Raw genomic sequence first — 19935 nt, 5'->3', positions numbered from 1 at the left:
CTGGAGCAAGATGATCACCAGCATCTTCTTCAGAACAACTAGAAACCCTCCTTTGCTGCGTTCTCACTTAGTAAACATAGCCACTGATCTCGCCTAGCTTCACAGTCATTTTGGTTCAAGTAATCGGAAACGCATACGGTGAGGAACACTTCTGAAATGTTCCCACTGTTCACATCTCTCATTCCTCCCGTTCATCCCTTCATCAGTGCTTGATAGTTACATCACAGCTTTTCCCGAATCTCTGGGGTCTTATTTTGCAGGTTCCAAGGGGGTGGAGCTTGATCTGCTGCTGCTTCTTGCCAGGCCTCCACCATAATATCTTTTATGGATAGTAAAGCTAGTGTTATATCATGTCAGCTATTAGCATGCAACTGTTAGTGCTGTTTGCTAAACCAGACAACCTTGGGGTCAGTGTCTTGCCCAAGGACGGACACTTTGGCACGCATACAGGAGGGGCCGGGGTTTAACCGCCAACCTTCCAACTGGAAGGCTGCCCACTACCAACTCATAACCTCTCTGTTGCTATCGCGCTCTTGCTTTCTCCCTCCTTCTCACTTTCATTCCCGATCGGTAAAGGCAGAAGGCCGCTTGCTTTTAGCTGGGATCTGTCCAAGTTTTCTGCACCGGTCAAAGGCAGTGTTTGTTCATCTTCAAGAGTGCGGTCCAGACCTGCTCTATATGGAAACGCTCATCAGACAACTGGGTTTTTATTTGGGCGCCAAATAAATAAAATAATTTTTTTTCTTTCCAATTTTTCATTTAAAAGACCAGATAATAAATTACATTTTGGGGCTTATCAGCATGCTAAACTTTATCACCGCAAGTGACACAGAAGAAGAATATATTTTCAGGTTAGAAAAAATCAGGTCAAGAAAATGGCCTTGAAATTGTAGCTAGCAGGTTTGGTGCTTCGTGTTGCTCATCGTCTCCCCAGACACCTGACGCCCTCTTCTTATCACTCTGCAGTCAATCGCAACCTTATTGCTTTGGACCCGGGGGCCTCTCCGAAAATGGCGAATTACGCAGCCCTTTTGATGGCCTAATTGATTCTCTGATTGGCACAAATAATGAGATTAATTGCGTGAACCTCACTGGCCCATGGGGCCCCGGCCTTATCGGCTCCCCATCGACCGGCTCAGCCCATTCCTCACCGCTTGTTTGCTGGTTAAAAAGAAGGAGAAAAAAAAATGACGAATTCCCATACCGCCTAAAGTGCGTTGGCTCAATCTGAGGAGAAATAAAACTCCGTCATGGTTCAGGGACCTCTGACAGGTGGATGAGCAACAGATAACAGCATCCCGGCATTACTGCTCTGAAAAACAGATGACGCGTTGTGCGTTTTTTGGAGCAGTTAGCGTCAAGTAGATCAGCGCAGGGGGACGACGAGCGGTTTTACAACAAGCCTGGCATCTGCCACATCTGCTCGCCGCACTTTGGTCCGACAGCACATGACATGTACTCCTAGTGCTAGCTAAAGCCTGCTCAAACGTGAGGTCGCTAGATTAACAAAGGAGGTCTACGGGATGTTCTCCGAAGCCTTGTATTCAAATCCCGGTCAAAGATCTGGATTAAACCCTGTTTTATTTGTGACGTCGATACCAAGAGCTCCTAAAAAAAGTCATCATCTTCTCCGACCGCTTCAGTAAAGAACTAGGTAGGGCTTATTTATGCAAATGTGTAGCCAAAATGCTGGAGCAGTACCAAACGGAGGAGTACCACGAGAGGCATGGGGGGCCAGAGTTGTATGCGCATGTGTGACCAGTGGTAGGGACATACAAGAAGAAGACAACATGGTTTCAGTAGAAAGAATAATTCTGCGCAAATATGGCAGCATACATATAATGGCCACACCGACTTAGAGCAGACATTAGCACCAGCTCCTCCACAGCTCTCGTTTGTTATTGTCTAACATGGAACTCACAAAAAAAGAGGTGAACTCTGCACTGCCCTCTAGTGGATGTTTTGTTTGGCTACCATGGCACATAAGCACACATGGGAGGTATGTGTGCGGTGACGTACCTGGTTACGCAAGGACATCCTCCTGACCTCGGTAGAGACGTAGATGGTCTGAGAGAGATGGAGGGAGTGAGAATGTTCCACCATCACAATGCCAGAAGATGAGGACGCTCATACATTTATTCAATATCTACACTGCTCATCCTGCATCTAGCAATTTTTTTGTACTGTGGGAGGAACCCGGAGAACGCAGAGGAACCCCACACAGACACTGAGGAGACTTTAGAGACTTCATGCAGAAAAGGAGCCTGGCGCCAGTAACGGCGTGCTGAAAACCAACCAATGAAAGAGCCCGTAACTGTGGCGGCCATGAATACCGCGGTGTTGATATCACTAAACATCACTGAAGGCCTTGCAGCTTTTGTCCGTCTGTTTGTTTTTGCTAAAACTGCTCAACGGAGTCACAATAAACCACCGCCAACCCATTGTCGCTGCCGCAGACGTGATTGACAGGGAGAGAATTTATGCTTGCGGCTAATTCAAGAGACAAAAGACAGAAGAGTTGTGAAACCGCGTTAATTACAAAATAGCGTGGTGGTGATGTTTAGCATAATCACAGGGACGCTAACAGCCATTAACCCCGAGGAGAAAGTTCAACCGCACGGTCATGTTATATGATAGCTATATTTCATGCAGGGAAAAATGACACGACGGGAACGTCGCTACGAAGACAAAGAAAAGGAGGTGATTGTTCATCAGACGGGAGACACTCTGTGATGAAAACAGTAATTCATTTATTATCTATACAGTTGATCCTGCAATCAGGGTCGTGAGTGAGCTGGAGCCAATCCCAGCTGCGATTGGGCAAGAGGTGGGTTTCGCCCTGGACCAATCACAGGGCCTCTTATAGAAACATACAACTGTTCACCCTCATTCAAACGTCTGGACAATCAAGGTGCTCCTTAATGGCATGTTGTACACTCCACATTAACATTGCAGCGCGGGAGCATCAGCAGGCTTAGGTGCAACGGCACACACACCGTGTGTGTGCATGCGTGCATGTGTACACTGAGATCACAAACAACAGGTGAACACGAGGACCAGACAAGTCAATGCAAGTGTGTTGGCCATTTGTATTTCTGCACACACAATGAGAGAGTGTGTGTGTGTGTGTGTGTGTGTGTGTGTGTGTGCGTCAGACAACCAGATCAATCCACCAGGGAAGGAGGGTTGACAGAGTAATGACCCGTCCTCCGATTCTACTGTCACTCTCTCTCTTTCTGGCCGCAGCCATATTCTCCCTCCCTACATGTCCCGCTCACACACACACACACACACACACACACACACACACACACACACACACACACACACACACACACACACACACACACACACACACACACACACACACACGTCTTCACTCATCCTCCTCTTATTCATCTTTTCCTTCTTTTACTGTCACACTGGTCCAGGAATAACTTCTCTAATCTCACCCCCCCTCATCCTCCTCATCCTCCTCTTCCTCCTCCTCTTCTTCTTCACTCGCTCCATCTTACCCCCCTCCCGTCCCCGGTAACTCAAACAGCCCTCCCTTTGATGCATCATTCATGGGTTTGTTCCCTAATGCACTCTCCATCTCTCTCTCCCACAGCCACACTATCAAATCTTCATCATCTGCTTTTATCTGGTGTTTTACCCCCCCAACCTCCATCCCTCCACCCCCCATACTTTTAACGTCTTGCCCCCCCACCCCCCCATGCCGCCGCCTCTTTGCCCCTTTCTATTTCCGTCCCGCACTGACACTCCTTGCCCTTTCCGTCCCATTCCTTTATCCCTCCTCCGTCCCAATCTCATCCCTCTTTCCATCACATTCACCTCCTCCCTCCCCCACGACCCTTCCTTTCTCTCGGCCCATCTTTCCCTGAGGTGAGCGGGCTGAGTGCTAATGCCCAGGTTCCAGTAATGGGATAATCCTTTACATCTGAGCGGCGGCAGCGGCGCTCAGGCCCCCGCGCCGGATCTCTAAAAGCTGTCCATATCATTGAAATAGAGCTCTAATCTGTGCATCGCACGTCATCACACACACACACGACTAAATGTGTCGTCGCCTCAGCCGAGCCACGCTCCATTTTCTTTCTTATCGGCCATTCCTGCGTCGTATTTACCTGCAGATAAACGCCTATAGGACATTTACCCCCCCTATAGCGAGGGCCTCGCACAGCACGATGGAGTGAAGCTCTAACCGCAAGTTGTTAAACCCGCGTATTAAAGTGCCTGACAAATAGATTTGTGACAGCTGACATGCTTTTATATTGCTATTTTTTGCCGCTAATGCAAAATTTGCACACCTGCACGGTTCTATTCCAAAAGCAGAAACATCACCTTCCGCACCATTTCTGTCTCACGTGCAGAATGGCTTCGGAATATGAGACGCCGGACGAGGATGGTGTGGGAGGAAAAACGAAATGAGTAACATTCTGGTGATAAAAAGAAAAAAAATAAATGAAATAATCAATAGAGGCGGGAGCAGCTGCAGATTCTCAGGCGTGGAGATGAGACTCCCGAGGGACGGCGCTGGGGTGAATAATGCCCTCGCCGCTGGTCCTACGCCGGCTACTTACAGCCAGGACCCGAGGGTTGGAGAGGGGCTGGCGTCAGCCGAACAGAGCTTTACGATGATGACTGACTGCGAGTCATAACTTACCGCCACTTTGCCGCCTCGAGGTGTGTGTGCGGCAGCGGTGGTGTAGGTTTGGGGAGGGGGGTTAATGGTGCAGATTAAGATACAGTTGGTGGACAGGGAGTGTTTTCAAAGAATCATGAAGTCTCTCCGAAGAGGCGCCACAGGATAAATCTGAGATGAGTTTCTCTCTTCGGATGCACACATGACCGGCAGGACCGGCATCTTCAGCTGATTTCTCTCTGCAATTCCCAGAACCTTGTCAGGAACTAGTCTGGTTCTTCATGCAATGGGACAGCAGAGGAACCAGGGACCTCCAGCTCCGAGAAGGACCTTAGTTCCTACTCCGAGGCAATCTTTTTAGAGTTCCATGGGAACTCATGAGCACTTTGTGATAGCCGGAACTCAAGCCATGCCTAATATCAGTAACTTCATGCAGAGCACTATTATTAAAAGCTACTGCGGTTACTAGTCAGATGTTTTCTTGGGGACAAATTGGACAGTGGAATTGGACAAATTGGACAAATTGGCAGTGAGAAATAGAGGCGACAAAGAGGTCCCAGCTCTACTAGCCTGCTAGAGGGGTTTCCAAGGCTTGCAGAGAAACGTCAACATATAATCGTTTCTGGAGTTAGGGGCCAACAGGGTTCTTCACGGTGCAGGGAGAAGATAAAAACGCTTCACGTCTGAGAGTCAGTGATTGTTAGTCCATGGGTGCTGCGGGAGCTCCATGTTGTCTGTTGTCTTCTTCCTCTTCGATGGTTTGTTTTTGAGTCTCCCGACTGTAGTCCCTCACTGGCGGTGGGAACACAAAACTAGCCTACTAGGGGACGCTAGTTCCAAATTTGAGCTTCACAGTTCTTAGAAGTGTTCTTTCCCAAAGCGACTATTGTTTCACGTAATCTAACTACAATGTGAAACGTAGCATGACCAGTGTTCGCTAACTGGTTGAGTGGCGATTACACACAATACGTGCAGATTAACACACTTCTGACATCACGATTTGAGTTTTGTTGCCATCATCACTATTTACCTGTGGCATTGTGAGACTCACACCATGCACAGGTAGCACGTAGCAAGCATTCTGCACGGTCCAGTAGAGGGATCGGGGGGAGAGGGGGGGCATTGTATTCCATCTAGCATACTCATCCATCTGCAGACCTGTGCATTTCCATGGAAACTGAAATTGCACAAGTGCTGAATACACAGATGTAAATGGGCTGTAGCTTATTCACGGCGCCCTAGTAAATAATAACGGTAAATAAGATTATTTATGTATATACAATATAATTCTGTTGCATTATGCTGACTGAAGAGCTGGCATGACTGATAAACTCGGCAGAAACTGCTGCCCCAGGAAGAAAGTTGTAGCTAAGCAATGCAACTCCCGTCTCCGAATCAGCCCCCGTTTGATAGTTGGATCGGCTCACCTTGACTTGCCGGGCCCCGGGGAACCGTTCTACTCCGATGTGTAAAACCAGAATGTTTAACTTGTTCTCCGCTCGGCACCGACTCTAAATCCCTGTCTGTCTTGACTGACCTTGAAAGCCCCAGCGCTGACGAGAGTAAATATAACTGCGCCGTAACTGCTGTGAAGAAGATACTCGTGAGGTAGCAGGGGCACATGGCAGATCAGATTATTCCCCAAAACATCTTCTGCCGCAGTGACAGCTGTAGCGAAAAAGCGCCAGGGGCTGGTAAACGTGCACATGAGCGAAAAAAGTCGGCCATGCGTGGGCTAGCGCGCAAACAAACGCAGCCGTATCTGCGGAACGACTCCCCGTCAGATAATTCAAGTCAAGAGGGGTGAGATACGAGCGGCAGGTAACGGATGCCGCCATATCTCGTTGGTGACGTGTCGCTAACGTCATCAAAAGACCCCTTCGGACCGCACAGAAAAAAATGAGCACTGGAGGCGAGTGCGCGGAGAACTCCACGTAAGCCGGAAGCCACCTATTCTCCGTGTCCTTAAGAGTGGCCAGCTTCACATTTGAATCTTTATTGTGCTCCTTACGTGCGTAAGCGACAGTGAATACTTTCTGTATGCTTTATTGCTTCCGTAATGGCTATCAATTAAGAAGTGCCGCTGCGTCGCTGGTTCTACGATGGGTCGCAAACAAATTGCTATAAAAGTGGGAGATCATGCAGTTCTCTGGCGTAGCGTCAGATGCCCTCTGTGAGCAGGCAGAAGCCGCCACCTCCCCTTAGACATGTAGTCTTCTTGCGATCAGCCTGGCTGATAAGATTTACACTATGTAGCCAAACTCTGCAGCCGGTGTTTAGGAGCCTCCACTGCTCTCGCAAAGACGAAAATCCCTGAGGATGTCGTACCATTGTTCTATTCAAAGATGGCGGACACGGGTGCGCACGATGCACTCCTGCTGAAGAGCAGAGCAAGGTCGCTGAGATGGTTGAGTGCGCGTCATGCAGGCCCTTACTTGCGAGACCCTTGTTTGTTTGAACAGCTTTAAATTCCGCCGGCTTTCCGAAGCACTGCGCAGTATTTCACTGGTTTTCTCACGATATTTGCGGAACGGGTTCAGTGATCTAAGCCCCGGCATGGATTCCAGTGAAATATTAGCGTAGCGTGGAACAGCAAGGACAGTCTTTAAATCAGAGCGCACTCACCCACCCTGAGCTGGACTAAAACAAGTGCTGCACTGTAGATCCAGTGAGAATTTAGTCTTGGCTTGATGGCAAACCGGACAGGGGATGCAAAGAGGTTTGGGGGCCAGAAGTGGCTTCGAGTGCGGAAAGAGTTCCAGGAGCAGCGAAACAGCTAAGAGCACAAACATGAAACAAGAACAAGGAGGCTTGATGGAAAGGGAACAAACAGGCAAGAGGACGCTGAGGATGGAAGTGTTACCATAGAACTTCCTCAATAATGACCTCTGAGATTCCCCTAATTGGGCAAATCTTTTTGCAGGCGCCCCTTACCCCACTTTGGTCGGGCAGAAAGCAAAAGAAAGGGAAAGGATGGGAAGGGGGAAACATTTGGACTCGAGAAGAGTGAAATAAAAGGCTCAGGATCTGCGAGGCTAATGAATTGAGAGGTTGTACGAGTGCAACACTGACCTCTATCCAACCCCCTCCCTCCGCCGTCTATTTCCTTCGCTATCTCCCTGCACGCCGCCCGGGCCTCGCGAAATGTTGTAAATCTCGGAGCCGAAATGTGGAAAATGTGTTTTGCCTCGTCCGAGAACAACCGCCTTGGTTTACGGCAGCCCGGAGACCTTGTTTGTAACACAAGTGGATGAGAGAACAACTCGGAGGGAGGGGCACGAGGGACGCAAAAGGGCCCTCTATGAGGGCCTCTCCAGATGACTAATTTATGTGTGTCCTGATCAATGGGTTAATTAAGTGGAGAGAGGAGAAAATGGAGAGGGCAGGGGCTGGCCTCGGTAGCCAGTGGCAAAGGAGATGGAGGGACGGAGGGAGGGGCGGAAGGCCAGATGGACGGAGAATAGCGGGTCGACCACAAGGATAGCGGACGGACGGATTCTCACTACGTAAAATGCGGAGGATGCGGAGTCCTGCTCGGGAGCCGAATTCTCTTGAGTGATTAACTAAATTGACCGGACCCGTCCGATAATTCCCCCGGGGAGTTTCTCTTGGTTAGCGATGATTTTGAACTGTCGGCTCGGCTACGGGATCGATGCGCCTCCACCTCTTCGGCTTTGTCAAAGTCCTGCAAAATGAGACATCAAGAATACAAACCATGGGGCAGTCTTTCACAGACCTTCCAAAAATCAATGCCGATATTTACTCGTCAAGCAATTCTCGATTGCGCGAATATGACTGTCAAGCACGCGCGTACCTATTGCGGGTGCTTAAGACGACACGCGCCGCTGTGGCTTTTCCGTATCCCGAAAATGTAAAAGCCCGTTCTCCGGTCAGGGGGATAGAGCTTATCCTCTGAAACGTGTTTGTTCCACGCGGAATGGGCGAAAATAAATGTGCGGAAAGAAGAAAATGAAATCCCCGCACCCTTCTAAATCACCGCCCCCTTCTATTCCATTTCCTATTTTGCGAGTCCCAGAAGTTTCAGCCCGGATGGAAAGAGATTGTTTTATGAAGTCACCAGGGGAGCAGCGGGGCTTTCCTCCGATGCCTTTGTCTTATAAGAGCCGCCCCTTCACCCCCATTCATTCCCCTTTTCCTATCTAAAAGTAATGCACACCAACAGATAACCCGGCAAAGCAATCTCACCACTCATTGGTCATTATCACTTGCGTGTGATCAAGGTTACACTCCCTTAGCCTGGCTAATTAAGTTAACGACAGCCTATCTTTCTTCCTCTAATGGCGCGGCCTTTCCCGCGTCGTATTCCACCTACACGTTCGTGCAAGGTTGTTTTTTTTTTTTTTTTTTTTTTTTGCGATCCCCTTTTGCGAATTTCAAATAATTTAGATTCCGAAAATCTGCATCCCCAGCCCTTTACCCCCCTTCTTTCTTACACTTCAGGTAATTCAGAGATAGTTACAGGGATCTTATGAAGGGCACTGCAGGAAGATGAGTCATTTTCACCAAGCTACTATCGCCCGGGGGTAGCAGATAGGTGCACTCAATAAAGTTCAGTATGAGTGAGAACACTGACATTTACGTTCCCCATGCCGAGCCTTGTACCTCTGCGAGTAAAAGCCCACAAAAATCTCCACTTGCGAGGGTGTTTGGTCAAAGAAAGATAAACACGAATCGGCCTTTCGTTCCCGCTGCCGTTCGTCAAGGCAGGAATTAACTTCGCCTCGAGAGGGAGTGTGTAGCGCCAAAGCCGAGCGTTCGGAGGAGAACGATGTGTTCAACGAAGGGTGGAGAATACATGGGCCGACTCCTTAAATATTGCAAGTCCCCCGAGTTAAAAGTAATCAAAGGCAAACGCCACACAGAGAGTTTTACGGTGTTTAGAGTGTTTACAAAGGCAGAACCTTCCACTGCTAGCATTTGCGTTGCCGCGCGGGAGCACTAGCGAGTGCGCGCGATCCCATTCATCCTCAGGTGTGCTGTTTTCATTGCCAATTGTGACAATAATAACAACGACAATCATCGTCCGCTCGGCATCGCCGAGCGTGAAAGTGTAACACAGCCTTCCCGGCGCTCGTTCATCACTGTCACGTCCCCGGCTTCCGTCCCCGAGCGCTGTGCGCGTGCACACACTCGCACAAATACAATCGCGGGCGCCTGCGAGGGGCCTGTTGAGAAAGAGGCAACCTAATTCACTACGGAGGAACAGGATTATTCTTTTCATTAGTGCCTGCCATCATGACAGACAAAGCCCCGCAGCCTAACAATGCTTTAACCGGAGCTGGGCTCATGTGGAAGTACTTGAAATGCTCCAATAGTTCGGGGGAAGGGTACCAGGGTTCCATTCTTAATGTAGGGTCTCGATGCACTCAGTGCTCTTAAGCACGTCCTACCATACCTCTGCACCCTCAGGGGTTGCCATTAAGCCGCATCTTTGCCGTCGCCTCGGACCCGATCACCTGCCAGCAGTTGAACGTCACCCCGATGAGGTCTTTGCCATGTGACGGTCACAGGCTGACGAAGATCCTCATTCTGGTTGACTTGCTGAGAATGGTACTCTTAAGTGTGTGTGTGTGTGTGTGTGAGTGTGAATGCAAAATCTCCGTTTTATAACAACCCTCATTACTATACGGTGCAGTGATAGCACTTCAGCGTGTTGGTGAACACATCGCCCGCCGCCGCTTCTTTGCCCCGCATTGCAAATCAGCCGGTCTTCCCCTCCCTCCCTGGTTGTTAGGGCTTCGTTTGACAACTCATGCTAATACGGACGGCGGTGTGTCAGCCCATAATAAGGTGTGTTCAACAGCAAGGAGGAGGGAGCATATAACAGATGTTGGGGATGCAAAATAGAGATGGCGGCGTTGCGACTTGACGCGCTCCCAAATCTCAATGTTACATATTTCCCTTCACAGCTTGGCTCTTGAAACACCATTTATTCCTCACCATCCTTCCCTCGCGTCTTTTCACTTCCCACCAACATCACCCGTTACTTGGCTTTCAGAGCACATCCTCTCACACTTTCTCTATACATACAGGCTGAGGCATACCAGTCTGCCGACCTCCCCGGTTCTTCACCCCGCTGACCTGGAGGTTGTTTGTGATGCCGAGGGTTTACTGCAGAGACATCGCAGGGACGGGGCAGAATCCTGATCTTGAGGCACCATCGATGCTACGAGTCATTCTGCGCTCACCGTTAACGGCGCTACGTCACGTTCCCGATGCAGCGAAGTGCAAAAGACTGAAATTGCAAACGCTAGAGGAACAAGTCCGAAGTAGTTTTAAAGATTTTTGCATAAAATCGGAAATTCAGAGCACTGCTGGTGATGATGGGTACAGGTAGAACCCTCCCCACGGACTCAAGCCCACCGGTTTGCCAGGGGGATGAGCTGGACTGCTTAGAGCTACACGGATTCCAACTGTCAGTCAATCTGATTGGCCGCAAAAGCAGGATGTATTTAATCCCGGCCCTCCGCGCAGCTGATTCCGGCAAATCTGTATCGCACTTTCTATTCATGGACTGACCCATTGTACAGGCGCACCTTTGTTTTGAATCTCTCTGCAGAAAAATAAAGAATAAAGAAAGTTTTTAGTCTTTGCAAGTCTTCTATTATCGCCGGGTGTTCGCGAATCCAACCCCCGGCTCCGTCAAACTTGAGGGGAGTGACCGCTTCCGAAGTTGGACAAATAGAAAAGACAAGTAAATGCTCATTGATCCTGCCCGGTGATCAACCCGCTTCGAGCATTTGTGGAATTCCTCTGCAGTTTGTCTCGGGCAGTAAACATTGGATTTTCCCTACGAAAAAAATGCACAGGTGCTCAACCTTGATCTAACCATAATGAACTGGCTGGAGAGAGGCGGCGTCGGTGCGGGCCGAAAATCGGCGCCAGGTTCCATAAATGGTTTGAGAGGATACGTCTGGACTGTTGTGCCCCACAATGGAAAACAACAAAAGCTGCAAAGTAAAGATAAAGTGCACGTTAGAGAAAGAAAAGGTAAAGGCAAGAGCTGAGACGAGCAATGGCTCCGACCCCTTGTGCCCGGGAGAGCCAGACTTTCATTCGCTGAGCTGGAGGAGGAAAGAGAAATGGGCTAGTGTGGAGGGACTGCACTGCAATGCTCTCGGAGATTCTGACAGGTCCAAGCAGCAAGGAGACGGAGGGACTTCACTTGAAGAACAATTCCTAATAATACACTCTAATCTCGTATCTTTACTCCTTCAATAGCCATAAAAGAAAACAGCCTAATCAATAGCCTCCAGACAAATTTGGACTTCATAAAACCCAACAAAATAACAAACCCGCAGCGAGGCTTTATTTTTTCCCCCCTTCCAAGCTGTAAAAACTAGAGTAAATAAGGAATGCTAACGGTTAGCTTTGTCATCACAATTTCATGTTTTGATCCTTGTGGCTTGAGCTATTACGGGAAAAAAAATAAAATAAAAAAAATGTAACTTCAGCAATTTAGTCATCGTGGCAGTCAATTTGATGGTGTCAGTTGTTTTGGATCCATTTCCTGCAGCCTCAGTGAATGCACTTAACACACGCACCGACACGCATGCACAAAAAAAATAAAATAATCAGTGGAATAAATCAATCTCCACGTTTACTGCGGGTCTTCAGAAAAGACTCTGCCATGACAACGACACACACATGCACGCGGTCATCAGTTCCCATTTGAACCAGATGAATCAGCCGGACGAGAATAGATGAAGACAATCAAATGGATGCGTGGATGACAAATATACTTTTCAAATTTACATTATTGGACAAACTAAAGTACAGTCGAGCCTGGCCTTACCAACGCCCCTGATTATGAACAAATCGGCCTTTGAAAAGAGTTTTCGATTCAAAATTTGAAACAAGCTGTGAAGAAGCCTCGGGGTACGAACATGCAGAGGAAGTCACGGGTTTTGTGCGTTTTAGCGTTTTAGCGTTTTAGCTTCGTGGTAGTCGCATGTGCTACTCCGCGTGGTTCACGTTGTTTGTTCATTGTTGTGTTCTACTGTTGTAATGCTTTTTGTGTTTTTTTTCAGCAAGCCAGCCCTTTTTATGTCTCCCTAAAAAGGTTAAGAGTACTAGCGTAGCATTTCGACACGGCTAAGTCAATCATCGGTATGCTCCTGAAGGACAAAGGTTTCACAAAAGTTGGCTGATATGGTAAAGCACCGGCTACATTAACTAAGCAAAGGTCTCAAAAGTTAATAGAAGTAGAGAAGTTATTGCTAGCTTGGATGAATGAAAGACAGCTTGCTGGAGATAAAGTTAGTGTTAGCGTAGCATTAACGAGGGTCTCATGTGCGTGAAGCTTTTACTTTTGCTGATTTAGCGAAGGAAACGTTGAGTACATGTGCCGGCAAGAAGACAAAAAACACCAGAATCACAGCAAAAATTAAGTTTTGACTTAAATTCCTTTCTGCATTTTTGCTACAAATAAACCTATAAAAAGTTTCCAAAGAGTGCAGGATGTTTTTGGGGGCTAGAGAACGGTTCAATTTACATCGATTTCAATGCGAAGAATTGATTCAATTCAGAAACTGAGTCAGAGAACAAATTAAATTCGTAAGCCAAGATTCTACTTTATACTAAAAAGTGAAGGTTGGTCAAAATACTTGCGCTGCCTTAAATCTGTCAGTGGAAAATCCAAAGCCAATACAAAAGGTGTACATATTTACCGGGAGAAACATCACATAAGATCTACTTCTGTAGTTGATTTTGCATTAATTACTATAAAATCAAAGAACAAAGGACAAGTGTGAAAGTGGAAAATAATAATAAAAAAAGAGTGAGGGTGGAAGGGTGAGGCTATTGGGAATGGAGATGAAGAAGGTGGAGCTATGGTATCCAGTTTGGAGACACTAAGGAGAAGAGGTGGAGCTTCAGAGATGAAGATGTGGAGAAGATCAGGAATGAGTCCATCAAGGGGACAACATATGTTGGATTTTTTGGAGATAAAGTCACACTGACATGGTTTGGACGTGGACAGAGAAGTGATGGTGAAGATCTTGGTAGAGGATGCTGAGGTTGGAGGAGATCTAGAGGTTTATGGGTGGAGGGGAGGAGGACAGGAAGTTAGCTCTGCAACCCAAAGGAAAAAAAAAAAAGCATTCCAATAGTAGATAACTATTACTAAACTAGACTAGTGAACCTAAAGCATTCAAAAATAATAATGCGCCCTAATATTGAGGCTTCGCCCTCTCAACCGGGTGGAGGAACGGAGCCTGAGCACAAATGGGTTCATCTACTTCCCATCATTCGACAGGTTAAATGGTCCCTCAAGAGAGCCACCGCTTGCTGAAAACCATCAAAAGCAAACAAGCTATCAATCCGGCCATGCCTTGAAACCGCAGCTGTCCGTTTCCTAGGACTTTGGAGCTTCAGGTTTACACTGCACTTCCTCTTCACTGATTCCATCAAATCCTTCTTGTGTCTTTCAGGACGACTAGGTGAGTTTTTAGGGGGGCTTGACCTTTACCATTGGCCTTTCAGGATGGGGATGACGCTTGGACAACAGGGGGGGTATAGAAGATTAAAAGTTACATCAGTGCCAAAGGATCACAGCACCACAAATTGCTGCACCACTGGGATCCACCTTGGATTGGCTGATGTTGCTTCTCCATCCCTCTCTTCTGGCTGCTCCCTTCAGGGTCGCCACAGCCAATCCCCTGCCTCCATCTAACCATCTCTTCTCCATCCCCACACCAGCTAACTTCATGTCTCTTTCCCATCCATCCATAAACCTCCTTTCTGGTCTTTCTCTAGACCTCCTGCCTGGCTGCTCCACCCTTCAATCTAGATATTTACCATCCCTTCTGTTCATAACTGGTCTTCATAACTTAAAACCATACAGAGACCTTAAACAGAGGTAGTGCTTCCATTAAAAATATGGAGAAACACCATGTTGTATTCTTCTTCCTAGCTCCCTTCGCAAGTCACACTTGAGCATACAAGTACCCCCATGGCTTCCAACTGTACTGCTCCGTTTGGCTAGGCATCCAAGAGCTCAAGAACGAGAACCTAGAAGGAAAGCAAAGGACAGACAGAAGGCTACAGATGATTAGCTAAAATAAGCCTTTAGTGTTGTTGTCCCAAGAGAAATGGACGTCCAACACGACGCTCCTCACCTCCTTCATGGATTCTGGTCTGCTAGAAGTTGGGTTTGAGAGTCGTACGCTATGCCGTCTCATCGGAATAAAACCGTCGGCAGCCCTGAAAACACATTTTGGGGGCCTTCAAAGCAGGCAGATACAAATAGCTCCCTGCTCTGCGTCGCGCAACAGAAGGGAGACGCAAACAACAGCGCCTCCCTGAGGACTGGCGTGCTCAGCCAGCCTCGCCGTCACTAATTCATTACGACTTTGCTAAACAAACATTTAATTTCGCCTGCGTTCGTCACAGGTGCCCCCAATCGAGCTGTCACTCGCCGTCTCCTCGGGGCTCCCCGCCGCAGATGACAGCCCGAGAATAAATTAGTGGCAGCTGCTGTTGTTGTTTTTCCGTCGGACAAGGAATAGGACTAGCAAACGGAAAGGTGTCAGGACCGGCTTCTTCCTGGGCCCGGGAGGCTTTAGACGCCGTTTCTAGGGGGCTTGTGCATATTTGATCTGCACAGGTGGTGCAGGAGTGCATCGCCCTGTCCTCCTCCGCCGAGCACATCTTCCTTTTTCCCTTTGCAGTCACCGAATCACCCCCGTCTCTTCCTCCCCCCTTCCTAAAGTTTCCAGGCAACCACAAGCGGGGATAAATAACAGCGCATGGGGGTAACATGTAGCACAAGGCCATTTGCATGTCTCCATACTTGTAATAAAAAAAAAAAACTCCCCACAGAGGAGATGTCATGTCCCGATCCGCTATGTAGGGCAGAACCCGCCACTTGAACAAAAGGCGAGGCGGCGAGGCCGGGGAAGATGCCTTCCCCCTTCTTCCCCAGCGTGGCGGTAAAGAACAGAGGTCTTCTTGTCCCCTTCTGAATTCTATCATCTAGCAGGCTCCGGCGATGCGAATGCCCCACGACAGCAGCCGCAGCATATAAATGTGGCCCATTCTTCACGGCGTGCATGTGGATGTATCGGGGGGGGGTCCGGGGGGGGCTGACGGCCGCAGCGTTTCCGGCATCTTTTTTGGGCTCCAAGAATCCACGAAACAGATGTTCGTGTCCAATCTGTGTGTGTGTGTGTGTGTGTGTGTGTATGTATTTCCAAATCACCTGCAACAGACACTAGAAAAAATTTGCCCACAAATAATACTGTCCAACGGCAGCAAAGCCCAAGCGACTTGCTCACGTCTGAATGGAAGCCTCTGTCTGCCTGCTTCCAGCGGAGGAGCATCTCGCCCGCTGTGAAGGACCTTCTCCTCCGCATGGAGCAGAAGGTCCGAGACACACGTTCAACCCACGGGGAGATTAAAATTGAACAACCTGCCTCACCTGGATGAGCTGACCGGATAAGTGCATACCTGAGGAATGTTAATTATTCCAACTTTTATCCCCATCACCCCCCCACACACACACATACATACATGAGAAATAATTTGACATAATTTTCACAAAAAAAAAAAAATAGCATTTTTTTTTCACAGATGCTCCTTAACAGTACACCAACCTGTTAACGTGTCCACGGGTGATGGGCTGCCGGGGTAAGCTTGTTTGTGCGTCTGTGTGTGTGTGCGTCTGTGTGTTTTCTTCTTTTTTTTTCCTGAGATTTCGTCCTCCGTGTCCTCTTCCCCAAAAGCAGCCCCCCTCCTCAGAACAGTCAACCGACACAAAAAAATGAAAAAAATAAAATAAAATAAGATAAAATTTAAAAAAAAAGGGTTTTCCTTTTAGAAGGTGGTTAAAATGGAATAAATTAGAATTAAAATGCGGGCGCAGGGAGCCCCGTCGGCGGCCCCTCCTGCAGGTGGGACTCCATGGCCGGAGACGCCGGCGGTGGGCTGAATACCAAGCGCGGCTCCACCGCAGCGGACGCCGGCGGCGCCGGGATGCGGTCCAAGGCTCTCGCTTGGCCGGTCACTCCGCGGCGGAATGTCCGCCTCTCCGAGGCCTCCGAGCCGGCGGAGCGATGACCCAACGCCGGCGGCTCCGCGGTTCGGTCTTCCCGGTGAAAAAAAAAAAAAGTCACCGGTGTCGACCGGCGGATGCTCGGTTGTTTTTTTTTCTTTCCCCTTCCCGCGGGGACGTCGTCGGTAAATCCTCCCGGGGAGACGCTCGGAGACGCTGCGGGGGAGACGGGCGTCGGTGGAGGGGAGCGAGAAGAGGCTTGGACTCCCAGCGGGGAACAGCGCGTCGTTCCTCGGCCAGGGGGGGAAGGAGCTGCCGCTGCCGCCGCCGCCGCCGCCGATGTGCCCGCCGCCGCGGCTAGCTCTGGCACGCGCGCGCACGTGCGCAAACTCGTGGACGCGCTCGCTCGTCCCCGCGCCGTGACACGCGCTGCGAGCCGGTCGCCATGGCAACGCTTGCCTTTGACCTCATTATGATGTGTGTTTTTTTTTTTTATTTTATTTAAAAAAAAAAAAAAGTGCCGGCCTCCTCCGCTGCTTCCGCTGCTACATCCGGGAACTTGCTCCTCTAACAAATTAGCACCATGGCGTTTTCTGTACATATTTATTTATTGATTGATTCATTCATTCATTTTCTTTTTTCTTATCATTATTTCTAGCTAATTATTTTTTTTAATTTATTTTCCCCTCACATCCCCCGCAATCGGTCCGCATCGGTATGACGTCAGAGGGCGTTTAAAGGGACAGGCGCCCACCCCTCCTCCCCCCATCATCCACCTCCTCTCCCTTCGCAGCAGTGCAACAGAGGGTGCAAGTGGCACCAGGAGAGGGATGGAGGGATGGAGGGATGGAGGGGGGGGTTATGGGCCCGCTAATCTGCGCCGCCAGTCTCTTTTGGCATATTACGTTGGTTTTTTTGCACATCGTTTGAGGGATGACGATGTGACGGAGCGACATGGCTCGGTCCCCGGCCTCGTCATTGGCAGCAGCTGCTCCCCTGGACGTGGCCCTCACGTCCGTCTTATTACCCAGCTCGTGACGGCGGTCCAACATCTGCCCTGGTTGCTGCTGCAGCCAGGAGGCCGCAGTTGGGTGGCCAGCGGACGCCTGCCAGGCCTTGCCGTTCCCCCCAAAAATCCCAATTTTCTCCAAAATGAATCCATGAGCAGTGGAATAATCGCTGAATGACCTCCAGTATACCTCCACAACCTCAGAGACACCCTTGGTGGCCACCTGTGGTGAAGATATGTCGCCCATCCACCAGAAGATCATATCAGCCTGTCCTGCTCTTCACCCTTCATCCAGGAGCAGCAGAGGAGGAGGAGGAGGGGAGGGGAGCCTCTCTGTGGCTGAGATCTTGGCCATTAAGACAAATTGTCTGACGTGGTGGACGACCATTCCCCTCGGTGATATCCCGTCAGGCCAAGGTGAGCAGGTAGATGGAGTGTGTGAGTTTGAATGTGTGTGTGTGTGTGTGTGTGTGCCAGTGATGTTCATGTCCTGTACTTGATAGACCCGAGCAAAGCATCAGAGGTAATGGTCCACCGGGGAGACATGACAGCTGAGCCCATGCTGAGAAACACACTCACCCTTTTCTCTTTGTATTTCTCACACACACACACACACACACACACACACACACACACACACACACACACACACAACACACTTCAATGCCAGTGGTTCACAAAACTCTCACTAGCAAACGTACATAGTACACAACTCCCCTATATATCCGTAATACACTCCTGTCACTCCTCTCTCTCAGTCTCTCACACACACACACACACATATGCACATGCACACGCAGCAGTAATTTTGTGTTACATCAGAGGTCATGAGTCTCTCGGCAGTGCACATGTATGTGGACACGCTGGCTGGAGGGGGTATAAAAACATACGCCGGCATTGTCACACGTGTAATTGGCCGGTATCGACACACACCGCCATCACACGCACCACCACACTCGGCAACAATCAAGCCGAGAATAGGCAGCCGCCACAAACTATTGTGCAGCATTACAATCAAATAACGCGTCTCTTGCGAGGTGTTTGCGATTACGCAAGACTGCCGTCTCACAAAGTGTTAACCTTTCAGCTGAGGTGCCCGGAGAATGGCGGGGAAAAAAAGGCCATTTTCTAAACACCCAAATTACTTTCCTGCAACCTGGACAATTGAGCGCGACCGCAAATCCCCGCTTGTGTTTGCGAAGGGCACTCGATTGAAAAAACATGGCAAATACGCACAATTAGCAGAGGGCTCTGGCAAGGAGGGATGCAAATGTGGCTCTCTCAAATAGTTAAGGGGAAAACTGTGTGGATCGATTGCGCCCGTGCCTTGTATTACACGTTAGCTCGCACAATTATTCTTAATGAAGGAAAATGGCTCCCAAAGATGGCGACTGGACAGTTGGTAAATTGCGGCCATCAGGAGTGGGAGGGCGGCGGATTAGGAGTGTCTGTAAAGGTGCTATCTGTAATTTTAGCCGCTGTGAGACAGAGGAGTGTTTGAATTTAGCCTTGTCCTGGCAAGGGACCACAGTAGGTACACATGTGACGTGCACCTTGAGCTCTTCGTTCAATAGTAAACAGCTGAAGAAGTAGAACATGAGGTCAACATGGAGGTGGAAGCTGCTACAGTGTTCATGGAATAATAACCATGGACTATCAGATGGATGAATCTTCTTCCTGCACTGTGAAGAACCCTGTTTGCCGTCAGCTGCTGACTTATTCTGGCTAAAATTATGATGTTCCTCTGCAAGCCATGGAAACCTTGCTGTGGCGTAGCAGACCAGGAGAGCGGAGACCTTCTTGTCGCTGCATTTTGTCCCTAGAAAACATCTGACCAGTGACCATGTTAGTTTTTAAAAATGGCCCTAAGTCCAACTGGATCCAAGATTGCATAATGACGGCTGACGGCTGGCTGCATGGCTTTCTCTCTGTATGTCGCTATGAAAATGTTGAAACACTTTTGCGATATGAACTACATTTCCAATGTAGAGTTTTTTTTTGTGTGTTACTACTTACTTGTGCTGAGCGATCATAAAACGGCTGCTAAGAGCCACTATGTGAGGCATGCAGTTTTTCTACCTCATGGTAGAGGGTGCTCGTGATTCCACAGATTCTTCTTCAAGAAATACGCACAATTAGCGTATTTCTTTGATGTCCTTGGCTTGTTCGGTGAATAAGCTACTCTGCAGGGTTCATATGTTTGTAAATCTGATAGTGATAAAGTCAGTGCCTCACCAGCCATGAACCTCACTAAATGTCACTGCTATGGGT

The 19935-nt window shown here is 48.8% G+C and overlaps 1 protein-coding gene across 2 annotated transcripts in view; it reads right to left on the bottom strand.

The window, feature by feature from the left end:
- The window catches only part of nlgn2a (neuroligin 2a), a 188007-nt gene extending 171011 nt beyond the window's left edge, over positions 1-16996 (bottom strand). Inside the window, exon 1 of one of the 2 annotated variants that reach the window (XM_086166273.1) lies at positions 16258-16996. The gene's annotated coding sequence lies outside the window, so the exon portion shown is untranslated. The remainder of the gene's footprint in view (positions 1-16257) is intronic. The other variant, XM_086166272.1, reaches the window with a different exon arrangement.
- Positions 16997-19935: the final 2939 nt, after the last annotated feature.

Source organism: Fistularia commersonii, chromosome 19, assembly GCF_037954325.1.
Source record: "Fistularia commersonii isolate RoL2024-O1a breed Wild chromosome 19, RoL_Fcom_v1.0, whole genome shotgun sequence".
In the NCBI taxonomy this organism is placed as follows: domain Eukaryota; kingdom Metazoa; phylum Chordata; class Actinopteri; order Syngnathiformes; family Fistulariidae; genus Fistularia; species Fistularia commersonii.
The sequence above is the reverse complement of the archived record's forward strand: the minus strand, read 5'-3'. Positions and strand labels throughout refer to the sequence as shown.